The sequence below is a fragment of the Streptopelia decaocto genome, assembly GCF_964273445.1.
Source record: "Streptopelia decaocto genome assembly, chromosome: 8".
Taxonomy (NCBI): domain Eukaryota; kingdom Metazoa; phylum Chordata; class Aves; order Columbiformes; family Columbidae; genus Streptopelia; species Streptopelia decaocto.
The window spans coordinates 21524364-21539342 of NC_138662.1; positions in this window are offsets into that span (position 1 = coordinate 21524364).

Genomic DNA, 14979 nt, shown 5'->3' on the forward strand with positions numbered 1-14979 from the left:
TTCAAGACAAACGCCCTTATGGTTTCTACAGTCTTTAACTTCCAGCTCTTTCAAGTGGTGCAGAGCCACCCCCTAAGATCACCATCTCGCAGCCCACCGAGCTGCACTGCGGGCAGATGCTCTGGGCCGTCAGGACAAGGGCAGCCGGATCAACCTTCCACTGCTGATCATCGCAAGGGCATCAGGAAGCTGAGTGTCGCGTATTTTATCCCGTGATTGACCGTGACGACGTGTGGTTTAAAGAGCAACACCCACCTGGGAGGCAGAGTGGAGGGCAGGTCTTTGTTGGGCAGTAATTCTCAATTACCCCACTGCGACCTTGGAGGGATCCTTGATCATTCACAGGGAAGCCTGAGCTGACCAGTAAATAGAGTCCTGCGATAAGAAACTTGCTATTTGCCATGGATGACTGATGGAGAACCGCCCGTTACTTTTTACAACAGCTTTTACAACAGCTCGCAGAGGCGTTTTGGGCCTCACTGCGATAGCGTCTGCATCTCCTGAGCACTGATCAGTGAGCCTGGTCAATCTTCCTAATCATTTACAGCTACATCACCTTGATGGGGTCAAGTCGTCAGGTGCAGGTGGACAATGTTCTCAGCCGGAATGAGAGGCTGTCACTGCTGCCGCTGTCACCTTCCCGTCCTCCCCAGAATGACTTCCCGACGCCCTCCCACCGGCGGCAATTGCACCAGCAGGTCCCCTCAGCCAAGCACCACGAAATGAATCGCTCAGACAGTCAACAGCAGCCTCCTGCAAATACTTATCCTCTCACAGACTCTCATCATAAAACTTTATGATACCTTTTTCCTTACAATAATCCAGTATAAACATAATTTAATGGTACTAGGAGGAAAACAACCACAGCAACAAAAACAACAGGCAATGTAATAATTTCTTTCTTTTTGCTCATTCTCTCTCCTTGGTTTTAAACGTGCATTACTTTGGTCATGCTGTCACTGGATTATTACATGCTCTCAATTCTACTGCTACGAAGCCAGAAGGTCTTTTGTGGTTATAGTTTAAGCCATTGAGGTGGGATTTTTTAGCTCGAGAATTTGATTCGACTTTGCTTTAGGTTACTTTTATGCCTGCTAAGCCACTCTATCCAATTTTGAAAAATAAACTGTGTCCAAAGGAAATACTGGACACAATCGCACAAACAATTCACCTAAGATGTGCCCGTGTTTTCCCTGATCTGGCTTGGGCCTTGTTTACACAGCAGGATCTCCTGTGTGCACCCCCGCAGGGTATCCATCAAGTATATAACACCCCTAACGGTGGCATCGATACCCTTGATATTCCTGCACACTCACCACCACCAGAGCAATGATTTTTGTCAGCCCCAAGACGTGACCTCGCTAAGAAAGCGTCTGACTCCTCGAGCTGTATCGCTGGGGAAGATGTACATTCTGTAACCAAAGAAGATACAGAAGAAATCAGACATGCTCAATTTTTATTTAGTGAACAGAAGCTTCCAGGTTCTGCTCCCTGGAACAACTCAACACCCTCCCAAGGCACCACGCGCCCTGTGCTCCAGGCTCGGCTGAGCCCCAGCTGCTCCGGGCCACTACAGCCCAACGAGAGATGGTCCAGTCCTGAGTCACCATGTTTGCAACCCAAACAAAACCAACCAGGAACGGCTGCATTTCCTACCATACCCTTTTTTTCCCCTGAATGCTCCAAATGCAGCTTTACCTGCATAAATCCAACAAATTATTTACTGCTATTACAACTCTCAAAAATGAAACACATCCAATACACTAAAGGCGGCCACAGCTTAGCAGCAGCTCACAGGCTGGGAGTAGCGATCGCCCCGCTTTGTGATCTGTCCCCCACCGCAGCCGGCTCCTCGCACCTTGGCAGCAAACTGCTCCAACAAACCGTGGTGTAAAGGCACACGGGGCAGTATTCACCCGCTCTGCCCATGCCCCGGCAACAGGAGGTCCTGCCGCTCGTCAGTGCTCCGCGGCGGCGCATGGAGCGCTCACCACACTCTTCCTCGCAGCCCCCGGCTCCCCCTGCCTCTTGGCTCCTACGTGGAATAACCACGTCGGATCACGACAAAAGCCATATTAACCTCTTTAATTAAATTTACCGGCATTACTTATTGCAATGGCACTAGCTGTTCTGAGCCGCAGCTACGAATATGTAATATCAGCAGCTGTACAAATATGGAATAAAATAAGCAAATAATTCATAACCTAACTAAACAAAGATTTCACAGTACTCATTTGTTTTCATAAACACAAACACATAGAAATATTTTTAAGCAAAGTGATTATGCCAAGACGACAGTCTTTTTCTTATACTGAATCTGTACATTATAACAAAAGTCCCTTTCTTGAAGGAGGTCTAGAAAAGCATGGGTGAGAGGCAGGTTATGCACCAAATACGTGATAATCTGGATCGACGTGACAAGCAACCAGCAGCCGAACAGAAATACCCAGTTTCACCGGTGGGCTGAGAGAGAGAAGGAAAAGCACCAGAGCCAACGCAGCGTATCGGGCTGCGGGACACATCACCCCCTCTGACTCCTGTAGATACAGAGCTTGGCCCTGAGTCACCACAGAATCACAGACTGGTTTGGGTTGAAGGGCCCTTAGAGATGATCCTTGCACAGCCCGTCCGATGTGCCCACGCAGAGCGGCCAAGGACCGTGCCCTGGGCTAACGGGATGCGTTAAACACACCCCATCTTTGGCAAGGGGCATAAGCCAGAAGGAAAATAACACATGTCCATCACGTAGGAGGTATTACCGAGAGAAATCACAAACCTTCAGCTTCAAGGCAGACTTTGGAGCCTCTCATCTTCTTTCCTCTGAAACGCAACTAAAACAAGAAATCACTTTGTTTCAGTTATACTAAGGACCTGTGTCACACACTGTCAAAGTCGCCCAATCCGTGGGTGGAAGGGAGTGTTTCCACCGCAATGAGTGTTTGCAAAAGCTGGAGCGCTGCGTCAGACAAAAGGTGTCGTGGTGGGGAGGCTGCTCAGCCACACCAAGGACCTTCCACCTCTGCGTCAGCCTGTTTGAATGGGATGCCCCATCCTGCCAAATGGACAAGCACCACGAAGTGCCCGGGATCAGCGGAGCCCTGCCTGGGAACACGCAGATAACAGCAGGTACACCAGCACCGTGGCTCAGGCGACGCTCAGCAGCAGGTCTGCGCTTCAAAAGAACACAGCAAATCGTCATTCTGAAGCCTCGCTTCGAATGACCTTGTGTGCATCGAATCACTTAGAAAGCATCACATTGTGTTATGTCTTATCACATCAGGCTATCGCTGAACAGAGTGAGATGCGCTGTCACATGGAACAAGCTGGGATCAGAAGTAATGCAAAGGATTTTGCACGTAAAAATATCCACAGGTGAGTTTCCAGGGGGCTTTCAGCAGGGCTGACATGCAAATTCCCCCCACGGCTTTGCTTTCCACCAACCTGACAGGCTCTAATGGCTTCATTGAGGCTGGAAGGAGTGACAAGGTGTCTGGCGACAGGTGTGGAGCGCAGGCAGTGCCGTTTATTGACTGCAATACGGATGCGCAGGTTATGGGGAGGACACCAGGAGCCGCCCACAGTCCCTGCGGAACCCACACCAGCCAGGGCAGCAACTGCTGCCGAGTTAGTGAGCAGGAACGACAAATTCAGTAAAATGACACTAATTTAAAAGCTCCTAAGGCCCAAAGGGATCTCTGTGAACAGACAGCCTAATGCTGTAGATAAAACAGGCTAGATAATTTCCCTTGCAATTCCTGCGCGTAGCCCTGGAACTCAAGGCTCCATTTCTTGATGCCGGCGATTCCCCCTGACCCGGGGGATGGACCAGCGCTCGCCCACCTCCCCTCGCAGCAGGGGGGTCCTGGGCTGATCCCGGTGCTCCCCAGCCCCACCGCAGCAGAGGACAGCAGAGCAGTGACCCTTCTCCGTGCCACCGGTGCACACACAGACCCTGCTGCTCTGTACCTCATTCTGTATCGCACCACAGAGAGCTGCAAATTCACAGTCACAACTCCAGACACGCTCACTGGGCTTGCTCTCGGCGCAGATTAATTCTCGCCCTGCAGGGCAGTTACAAATCAAGAGCACTACTGGTTGTAAATGGAAATCTCCAGCCAGGCTGTGCCTTTCATCAGGAGAACGTTCAGCATCACAGCTCTGGGCTGCAGCTGCACAGGGGACATGCAGGGCTACTGCTGCGGCTGCTGCTGCTGCGGGGCACGGCCCCCCTGGGCCTGAGCCACGGCCCGGGGACACACGGACACAGCACCCGGCCTGGGGACACACGGACACAGCACCCGGCCTGGAGACTCACGGACACAGCACCCGGCCTGGGGACACACGGACACAGCACCCGGCCTGGGGACACACGGACACAGCACCCGGCCTGGAGACTCACGGACACAGCACCCGGCCTGGAGACTCACGGACACAGCACCCAGCCTGGGGACACACGGACACAGCACCCGGCCTGGGGACACACGGACACAGCACCCGGCCTGGGGACACACGGACACAGCACCCAGCCTGGGGACACACGGACACAGCACCCGGCCTGGGGACACACGGACACAGCACCCGGCCTGGGGACACACGGACACAGCACCCGGCCTGGGGACACACGGACACAGCACCCGGCCCAGGGATGCACTATTTTACACTATTAACATTCTCCTTAAGAAGTATAAGCAAGCAAGTAAGATTACTCATGGAATTAAGTGGGAATGAAAATACTACCGTGGACGTTAATAGCTCATGTACGTCTGTTACATCCATTCCTCTCCATGGTGCTACTCCAGGACATCACTTTGTGCTGCCCTCTGGACTTGCGAGAACAGGAATTGCTAAAGCATTACAGCAGCATTTAGGCGCGTCTCCTCATCTTCAGCAGATCCTGTAACTGCAGTGAGAAGCGTGTGTCCGAGCGGCTCTGTCAGACCCCGCGGGGGCGGCGGAAACAAGAGATGTCAATGGCCACAAAGCAGGAGCTGGGCTGCTGCGGGAGAGACGGGGAGCCGGGAAACGAGGGCACGGCTGGCGCTGGAACCCAACACAACAGTAATTGGAATAATGATAATAATAACCACAGTGCCCAGCAGCACATTTGTTCTTTGATGTTTATAAAACTCATGGGGATTATACAATGAAGTCACATAAATAGGTGTATGGGTTTATTATAGTTCTTGTTATTGCCACAACATGTGCTTTTAGGGGCTGTAGATACTGAAGTGGGTTGAAATTCTCAAAGCATTCCCCGAGCTCTTCTGAGGTCATTCTACAAGTGCCCATGGGGACTTGGTTCTTGTTAATTTTTTGAAAGAGCAAAGCTGAGCTTGTTTGTGTTTTTCACAATACCAGATAATCTGGATTCAGACTATTTTGTTGTTCTTTTCTTAGAATTATACTGAATTTCAAACATATATAGGAATTTGCTGCTTCTGAACAGCAAACGTTATTGATGTCATATGTCTCCTAGTAACCTGGTTTTACATTGTACACTTGTCTTTTCTTTCAGTGTACATTTTTATTGTGAAAAGCAGCATTTGAAGCTAATACAGAAGGAGGGAACTGCAGAACTGGAAGCGCAAGCCCAAGAGTTCAGCCCGTCCTACAGCGTTAGTGCTGCTGTCCCAGCCCCGTCACCCACGGCACCCGCACCGACACGGCTTCCTCAATTACACCTGTTATTTCTGCAGTTCCTGTTGGGAATGACTAGTTAAAGGGCAAATCCAGATTCTCTATTTACTTGTTAAGCACTTGTTCAAAGACACACAAAAGCAGGAGAACCAAGCAATCTTTTTTCCTTAGAGAGTTCAGCCCAACTTTTGTGATCCTGTAATTTTCAGTCTTCATTACGGCAACCATGAAATCAGCCAACGGCCTGTTATGAAACTAATCTATACTGAGGAAAAAAAGACGTTTTTCATGGACACAGGAGGAGGATCAAAAAATACACCTCTTCCATCAAACAATGCAAACTCTGGTTTGGTTTGGTTTTCTCATCCTAAAACTATTGCAATGCCTAAACCCAACCAAGCTGCTCCCATCATGTGCCAGTTGTTGCTATGGAGCACTGCTGACACGATTAATTAGATTGTCACCGGGCCAGAAAAAGGAGTGAAAATTAATACCATTTTCTGGCCATTCCAGCATTTCGTATTCCAGAGCCACGGAGGGAACGCTGAACAACCTTTGGCGCAGAGAACGGGCCCCACATCTGCCGCAGGCCGGGGGTGCGGGCACGGGGCACAACCGCCGTCTCATTGCAAAACACCCGATTTGAAGCCCCCGGACGCCCGTTCCCCGCCCCAGCAAGGCGCTGCGCTGCCCTGCACAATTCTTAGCGGAAGCTGAAAACTACTGTGTACACCAGACATCTGCATTTAACTGATGATAACTTAATTAACTTGAAAAAACCTCCCCCTCGCTATGCTCATCGTGCACAGCGCACCGCCTCTAGTGCACAATATCCCGGACCGCCCTCCTGTCGCACCCACCACCTGCAGGACCCGTCATTCCACATCGACACCTTCACCTCGGAGGGTTTCGCGTATGAACAAGCTGCTCATTTGCACTGTGGGTACCTGCAGGTACAAACTCCCGTTTCTCCGGGTGTCATCCCCGTCCGCGATGCTGCTGCTTCAACACGGATCTCGCTGGTTTATTTGCCACGCTCCGTGTTGAGGCGCAGGGGGGTCGCACAGCGGGGGGACGGGAGGACTCGCGCACACGACGGGCGGCTCGGAATCCGGGCAGGCGGAAAATCAGAAAAAGGAATAACGCAACCCAGGTGTTTGGCCCAGTGTTATCTCCTCTTAAGGCTGTTAATGTCACGGTATTTATTCAGCCAGTATTGCTAAATCTAGTGTTATTAACAAGGCTGAAACCTCTGAAAGAGAGGATTTGCTTTTAACAATTTTCTCCTCTGTGATTTTAAGGTTAAATTCTGAGGTTGTATCACATGTTTCTAGTCAGAGATGAGCAGAAATACATCACCAGTAACTGTATCAACAAATAGGGAGGAAATTATGGAGCCACAAAGCACAGGCAGCTAACTCAGGAAATACTGACAACCGCTAATTTAGCAAAAGGTTAAACAGTATCAGTGCGAAGTCCATGATGACGATCACCAGCGCCTTAGAGCACGGCTTTTCATCAACACAAGTTCATTTTTACAAGACAAAGGAACTTGTGTCCCCAGGGAACGGTGTCTGGCACCTGGGGACAGCGCACCTTGTTCTAAATGGTACAAAAGACTTTTCAAAGCTTGGCCGGGACTTCAAACACCTGGCCCTGGGCACGGTCCGGCCACCGAGGTGAGCGGTGGCCACGGGCTCGGTCAAGTGCAGAGGAGCTGGAGATGAGCCGGTTGTGCAGCACAGCGGCGCTGTGGATGGAGCCACGGCCAGGGAGGCACCGACTGACGGTAGTGCAGCTCCCGTCCCCTCCTTCATTCCCATCCCGTGCACAAGTGTCTCCCGAACCCTGCCCGGGTCCGCGCTCCTCACATGCTGCTCAAACGTCCATGTCCATGCGCACCCGGCAGAGCCGCCAGCCCGTCCCGCCCCGTCCCCGCTCACCACGGGCTGTGTGGTCACACACCATCCACACTGCAGAACAAGAGCTTTCAGACAGCAGAACAACAAATGCCGAAGGATCCGCACGCAGCTGTGTGACCGCTCGAGTCCGAGAGCTGTGATTTCTCCCTATTTTTACAAATACCTGGTGACGGTGCAATCCAATCCAGAGCAACCTGAGCCAGCTGTAAACCAAGTTCTGGAACAAACGATGTACATGATGGGGAATTAACCCTGTGCCAGGCTGGAAGAACCTCAAAACTATTCCTGCCTTGAGAATTTGTGTAAATATTGCTAGCACGGTGCCCTGGTGACTGATTAGGTGAGGTGTTATTTGTTTTTTTGGGGTTTTCTTTTGCAAACATTCCCAGTGTTGTTCCCTGGCAGGCACACACCGAATCTGACGGAGCAGCGAGCCCAAGGAAAGCTGCGCTGTCTGCAGCTCTATTTAGGCTCGCTATTGTTAGCAATTTCCCCCCTCTTTTCTGAAAATCAAAGGATTCTTTCATTTTCAGATCTTTAAATTATGTGCAAAGCGCAACAGGATTTAGTACTTGCAAATGTGGCTTTTTTCCTCTGGACTATTATCCAAACAAAAGAATCCAACAACACTCCTTCCACCTTGTTTCATACAAAGATGACAGCGCTGCTGATGTCTTCCTGTCTGATCTATTCTCTAACTATTATTCATTTACTTCTAGATCATTATGTCTGTTTTATTCCCTAATTTATTATTTTATCCCCTCATTTAGTCCTATATCATGCAATCTGGAATTAAAAAAATATAAATACATGTATGTAACATATACATCCTGTGCAGCAGGTAACCAATAGGCCATTCTGACGAAATCCACCGGCGGGGTGTGCATTTAAGCTCCTTGCCCGATGGGGCTGTCGGAGCAACCTGTGCTGTGGTTATAGCAACCATAGGCTGAGCAGAAGCGCAGCTCCTGGGGACAGGGGCCCGAACGCCACCAGGAAAACAAGAGCGCAGCTCTTCAGCGAGAGGAAGCCAACGCTCCCCAGCAGCCCTGGGTGCTGCGCGGCAGCGGCGGAGCTGTCGGAGCCCTGGGGAGAGGCGCAGAGTTGGCTGAACCTGAGAACACGTCTGGGCTTGGTTCCTGAACGCACTCCTGGCTACCTCCCCATCTCAACGAACAAACGTTTTGCTCGCTCCAATTCAGACTAAAATGACACCGAGTGGTGCTGATTTCCAGCAGTACCATCCTTTGTACGGGGTTGTTTAGCACCGCGGAGCTTTCTCCAGGTCGCAGACAGCGATGTCGCCTCGGGCTCGTGTGGCAGCAGGGGGGGGGACAGCGGGCTTGGAAACGGTTGGAAAAGCTGAAACCAAGGACCCCGCCAATCGCCCCCATTTCGGCAGCCGCTGGCGCCCTGAGCACCAAAACACCTCTGAGGGAAACGCAGCCCGGGCTCACAAAACCCGGCTCAGATGTGGCCTCTGACATGAGCCCGGCTTGGACCAGCGGGACGGAGCTTAAAGTCCCCAGTGGCTTTTAACCTCTTCCCATCTGGTTCCTGTGGGCACAGTGCAATCTAGCAGGTCCCTTCATGACCTCTGCTGGCTTTCATGTTCCTGGACATCTCAAAGTACTCACAGAAAAATGAATTTTAAGAAAAATGTATTAATTCAAGGGAGACGGGAGGCAGGGCACAGCAGGCTAAGAGGGATGTTATTTATCCACTTGTTACTCCATTGTCTAGAAATCAGTTGCTTCTCTTAGGTCTGCAGCAGAATTCCATACATCAGCGGAGAAAACATGGGGAGAAAATGGCCTTCACCAGTCACAAATGTCTCTTTAGAAAACCATTTCAGATCTGTCTCCTCGGCTCTGCCCCAGCAGCTCAGAGCAGCGACGCTGCCCGGCCCCTCCGCCACTGGACCGTGTTGTGCAAACCAACGTCTGCACGAGAAATGGCAACTCTTGCCTTCTGAGGAATGTTTGCCTGACGGGCTGACGTTTTTGGAACATGGAAACGTGCAGCACCCGCAGCTCGTTGGCAAAGGCTGCGCCTCGCTGCCCGCCCGCGGACCAGCTAAGACTCTGCAAATATCTAGCTATTATAAAGCATCTATTGCCTCTGCAGAAAGACGACGCCAGGAGTTATCATCTGCAGCAATATTTTGAATTAGCATTTACCATGTTGCTTCCACTACCTCCCACCTTCAATCAAAACTGATGGGAATAAAAGGGTTTCTTCTGTTTCACTGGGTAATTTCTTCGCGCTCCTTTTTCCCTGCGCGGTACCATGCGCTGCATGACAATGAAGCCGACGAAAGTCCCATCTCCACATGAAAACACCGCAGCACTGCTCTCCTAGTTTATTTTAAACTAATACACCGTTTCTAGGCTGATAAACAAGATGGTGTGAATATTCCTGAATATCTGGAAAGGCACAAGGGAACAGGCACTAAAATACCTCCTTCCCACTCGAGGGTCATTTCTGGAGAACCTACACAGGTTTCTTCACCCCGGCCTAAGGTGACACTCCTGTTCGTGTTGGCAGAAACACAGAACGACCTCTTTTATCTAAAATACTGCCTGCAGAGATTACTCATAGTGACTGCAAACGAAAACATTGCAGAGAGACGGGCAAAAATAGTAATAATTTCACAGTATGCAAAAGTGCAACACTGTTATTGTACCGGTGTCTACTTGGAAAATCTGGAAGGAACTAAATGCAACGTGGTTGTAGTTGCAAAAGTTGAAAACGATGCTTCGCAAAAGTCACTGGGATGGTTTGACAGGACCCCCTCAAATCCATCAGACCCCCTCAAACCCATCACCCCACAAACCCCATCAACCCCACAAATGCATCACCCCCCTCAAACCCATCAACCCCCATAAACCCATCACCCCCTCAAACCTCATCGCCCCCCCAAACCCAGCACCCCCTGGCGCAGGCAGCTGGAGCAGCAGCTGTTTGCGGATTCAAGCGTCCGAACAGGGATGCCAGGATTTTGGTTGAATCAACAGGCCAGATAAAATGCCAGTTGCGATTCCAGCGGTCCCTGCGCCAAGCCTGAGACTCTTGGCCTGACTTATTTGGACTTTAAAAAGCGTGGTATTTGAATCAGCAATTTACTGGCCAGTGCTCGTTGCACGTCCTCTCTGCCGCTCCACCACAAGGAAATATGAGATTACGGGTAATGATCAGTGTGCTCTGAGAGATGGCTCGAAAAGCCCCGTTCACCATCCCGGCGCGTCTGCGGCGCGTTCCGCAGCCTGCCAGGGAGGCTGGAACGGAGCACCAGCCTCGGGTGGTGTCAACAGCAGCAATGCTGGGAACATATGGTTCTCAAAAACTGCCTGGAAAAAGCTCTGCCAGTACAAATGCTCACAGATCATCCCAAGGAAAAATGCCTTTGTTTTTTTTTTTTTACCCTTTTTAAAAGAAATATTACATATCGGTACCAGCCTTAAGGCAGTAGCAAGCTGTACAGGCTGGAGCCTCTGGCGTCACCGTTTCTGGATGGCTGAACGTCAGTCGCACACAAGCGTTTCAACCTCGCTCACACCAGCCGGAATTCTGATGGACAATGTTGACACGCCGAAGCGACCAGCGGACACACAGCCCGGGGATGGGACCGGGGGCCACGCGCAGCTCGGGAAACTGAGGCAGCCTTGGGTTCAATGCCCCGCTTTCCACCTCTAAGCTCTGCTTTCTTGGTGGCTTTTCCTTTCTCAAACCGCCCTCCCTGTCACTCCTACACTGCAAATAACAAACAAAGGTTTTGCGCAAAGCTCTCCCTGAATGCAAACCATGGAAAAACAGGCAAAGAAGCCACCGTCAACCATCTGCATTTGTAAAGTCCACATAAAACCACCTCAGCCACGGAGGCTGCAGAAGTGGGGTGATGATCACGGCGCTCAATCAGACAAAGGGACAGAGATTATTCTTCTTTTCTATACAGATCATGCACCAGTCATTAGGTTTGAATCACTAAAATCACAGCACGTCAGAGGGACATTTAGACGGTAGGAACAAAGGCAGGTGAACACGGGTGTGCGTTCCTGCGTCCCATCCGCACACACGTGCCCGTCTCTGCAGGCGGTCGTGCCTCTGAACACACGTCCACACGTGCGCATCGCACGGGACGAGCTCTGCCGGCATCCCAAAGGGCTCCACATCACCTCTAACTCACAAAATCCCTACTTATAAACCCCATTTGATTAGTGACTGGGGATAGCGGTGACAATTTATCACAATAAAGCTGGGCTTGCATTATTTTCTGGCCCAGAAAAATAATTTAAAATTCCATAAAAAGCTTCACTGTGCAAAATTACCTCCTGTTTTCTGCGAGGGCACGTTAGGAATTTGAGTCTTCCAGGCAAACTTCAAGCTGTCCCTGCAGCAGAACTTCCCACCGTTCCCAGCTCATTTGTCCTTCACTCCTTGCCCGTCCCCACTTCTCTGGATCCCTGTTCCACGCCGTGTGAACTGTACACGTTTCACTTTCAGAGAGGATATAATTTCCTAATGGGTTCTGTCACTCTGTATGTCAAATCTACATGTGCAGAGACAGTGTTATAATACTTCAAATTAGCCTGGCTTGAGTAAAAAGTGATGAGACAAAAAATAAATGTGGGTGATTCAATCTATTAAGGAAAGCAAATTTTGCTGTGCTGGGAAGAACTGACCTTACAAACGGGATCCAGAATGAGAAGCCAAAGTAAAACAAAGGCTCAGCCAAATGTCAAGGTTGCTGAAATTCAGCCAGAGAAATTGTCAGTGATCTACAACTGAAAGGAAAAGAAATCCAAGAAATCCAAGTCTGGAAGGAAGAAACAAAGAAACCAGAGAACACTGGGGAAAAATAACAGGACAAGAGTATGGAGAAGCCAACAGAGAATAGACAAAGCGTGTAGTTGCAAACACACGCCCAGTTTTGAGCCCTGCAGCACCTCGAGCTGCACCTGCCCCTGCACAAAGCCCAAAGCGGCGCTGTGCTCCCCGTCAGCTCACAGAACAACACCTACAGGTTTTGTGTTTCACGGTCAGAAGCGAGCTGAGAGCTGCACGGGTGACGCTGGAAACGCCCTTGTCAGACAGCACGTGGAAACGCTTTGAGCTGACTGTGGGCACGATTACTGACGCCTCTGCAGGGCTCTCCTTGGGCTCTGCCCAGAGCACACACGGAAACACTTCAAAGCATAAAGACGCTTTAATCTTCGTTTTGCAAACTTAGGACCTCGTACAGAAAAATCCAACCAAAGCAGGAGCTGGACTGATCTCCCGGGCTCTAGGGGCAGAGTCACCAACACCCGCGGAGCACACGGCACCCACAGGACCCCCTGGCGGTGCCAGCGCGGACGAGAGACACGCGGCAGGATACACTGGGCCGTACTGCAGGGGCAGCTACAGCAGGAATCTCATTTAAACTCATTTAAACTGCCGCGCAGAGGCCGCGGCCAGAGCCGGAGTCCTGGGCATTCACCGGCACCGCAAAGTCCTGCAGAGACACGACCCCGACTTGTGGACGGGAAAGCCGAGGGAGATGAACACAGTTTTCCGATCTACCAAGCGTCTTCCATCTGTCCTGGCGTGCATCTCCTCACGCCAAGGGTTTCCTCAGGAAGCTGCTATGGACAGGAACAATTATACCACACCAACAGCACTGAGTATACATGAATGTTCTACTGGATATGACGTTTCAATCTGAAGCAGTCCCAGCTTTCACCATCCAACCCCACAGCCCGGCTCTTTCACTGCATATAACAATTGATGATAATGTAGAAGTCAATACCTGTTTTAAATGGCTCAGTGAACCGGGAAAAAAATTACACCAACTTCCAGTTCCTGTTTGTCTTGCTAGCTTTCAATCAGAGGTGAGTTTGTGTGTGTAAGAGGTAATTATTTGAAAATGAAATATGAGAGTGTTTGTGTCAGTCCCAGTGTAACCCAGAGGTACAAAGCCCACCCGTCCATCGAGAGCCCGTGGGACACCACAGGACTCGGGGTGCTCCGAAGGACCAGGAGCAGCCACCAGGTCAACACGCGTGTCCCCTTTCCGCCAGCAAACCCAAATACTGCTGTTAATATGCAATTTATTGTGGTTCAGTCCAAGATGTGGAAAGAATATTACCAGAGGGGGAAATACAAGGTCCCTGGGCGCGCGTGGGGCTGGTGTCGATGTCTGGACAGACGCACGGACGAGCGCTGGCTGGGACGGGCTCGTCCTGCCAGGATCAATGTCTGAAGTCACGCTTGGTTTGTGGCCAGCGCCAAAATAAATCTTATGCCTTCAGTGTTTCAGTCAAACAAAACATTTCATTCCCCATAAGATCACCTTTTTTTTCCCCCTATTTTTGGGTCACTGTCCCCATGCTCTCCCTATAAAAACATAAAGCAGTATTTAGAAAGAAAAGCACCGCTTCAGAGCACCAAGGCAAGAAGTTCCCTGTCCACATCACCAGTTCAAGGGAGAAGCGGGTGTCAGCTCCACCTAAAAGCAATTTCTTGTGTGAGAAGGGCCGTCCCTGGGCCGGGTACTCGCCCCTCTGGAATGACTATTAAAGCACATGCTTTTCCAGACCCTGCCCAAAACTCAGCTTGCCCGTTACTGCTGGTAAATGGCACCGCGCTGCTTCGTCTGTGTTCCTCCAAGCCGCATGAATTCGGTGTCTGTGAGAACTGCATGTATAAGCTGTCAAATCCAGCTCCTCCCGTCACCACCCAGCTGGGTTCAGTCCAGCCTGCAATGATGTAAAAATAAAACTCCTATTGACTTCAGGGGCTTTGGAGCAGACCTATCGATTAGTTCCTTCTCCCTGGGAACATCTCGTTGACATTAAAAGAGCCAACTGTGCAGTAAAGTTTTATTTCATGTAAATAAGATTGAGAGGATGCATCCCAGTACCCTAAAGACAACACAGAGGAGCAGCACAACTTGGCTGCCTTAGCCAGAGAAAAGGCAGCTCGGGGGAAAACGTTTGTTCTTTGCAAACACGCCACGGATGAGCCCTGGGACGGGAGCAGAATCCTATGACAATATTGGCTAAGAACGGGTAAATATAAATCAGCCTTCAGTAGGTCTGGGCTGAAAACACAGAGATTTCTAACCAGCTTGGCTGGGGAGAGCTGCTGGGAGCTAAGATGGGAACGTGCGCTTGATCTGTTCATTAAGATGATTAGGCAGCCTGGCTGCGGGAGGGGTGGCACGCCACGGCACAGCACACCAAGCCATGGCACACCATGCCATACCACGCTGTACCATGCCACACCGTGCCACGCCACACCACGCCATGCAAGCGCATCCCTGCTGGCTGCAGGCGCAGCCGCCCCGGGCTGTGCACGTACCACCCCATCGCACTCACGTATGCACACGCAATCTGGTTTTCCTTTACATGCAACCTCACACATATGCAATGCAGAAGAA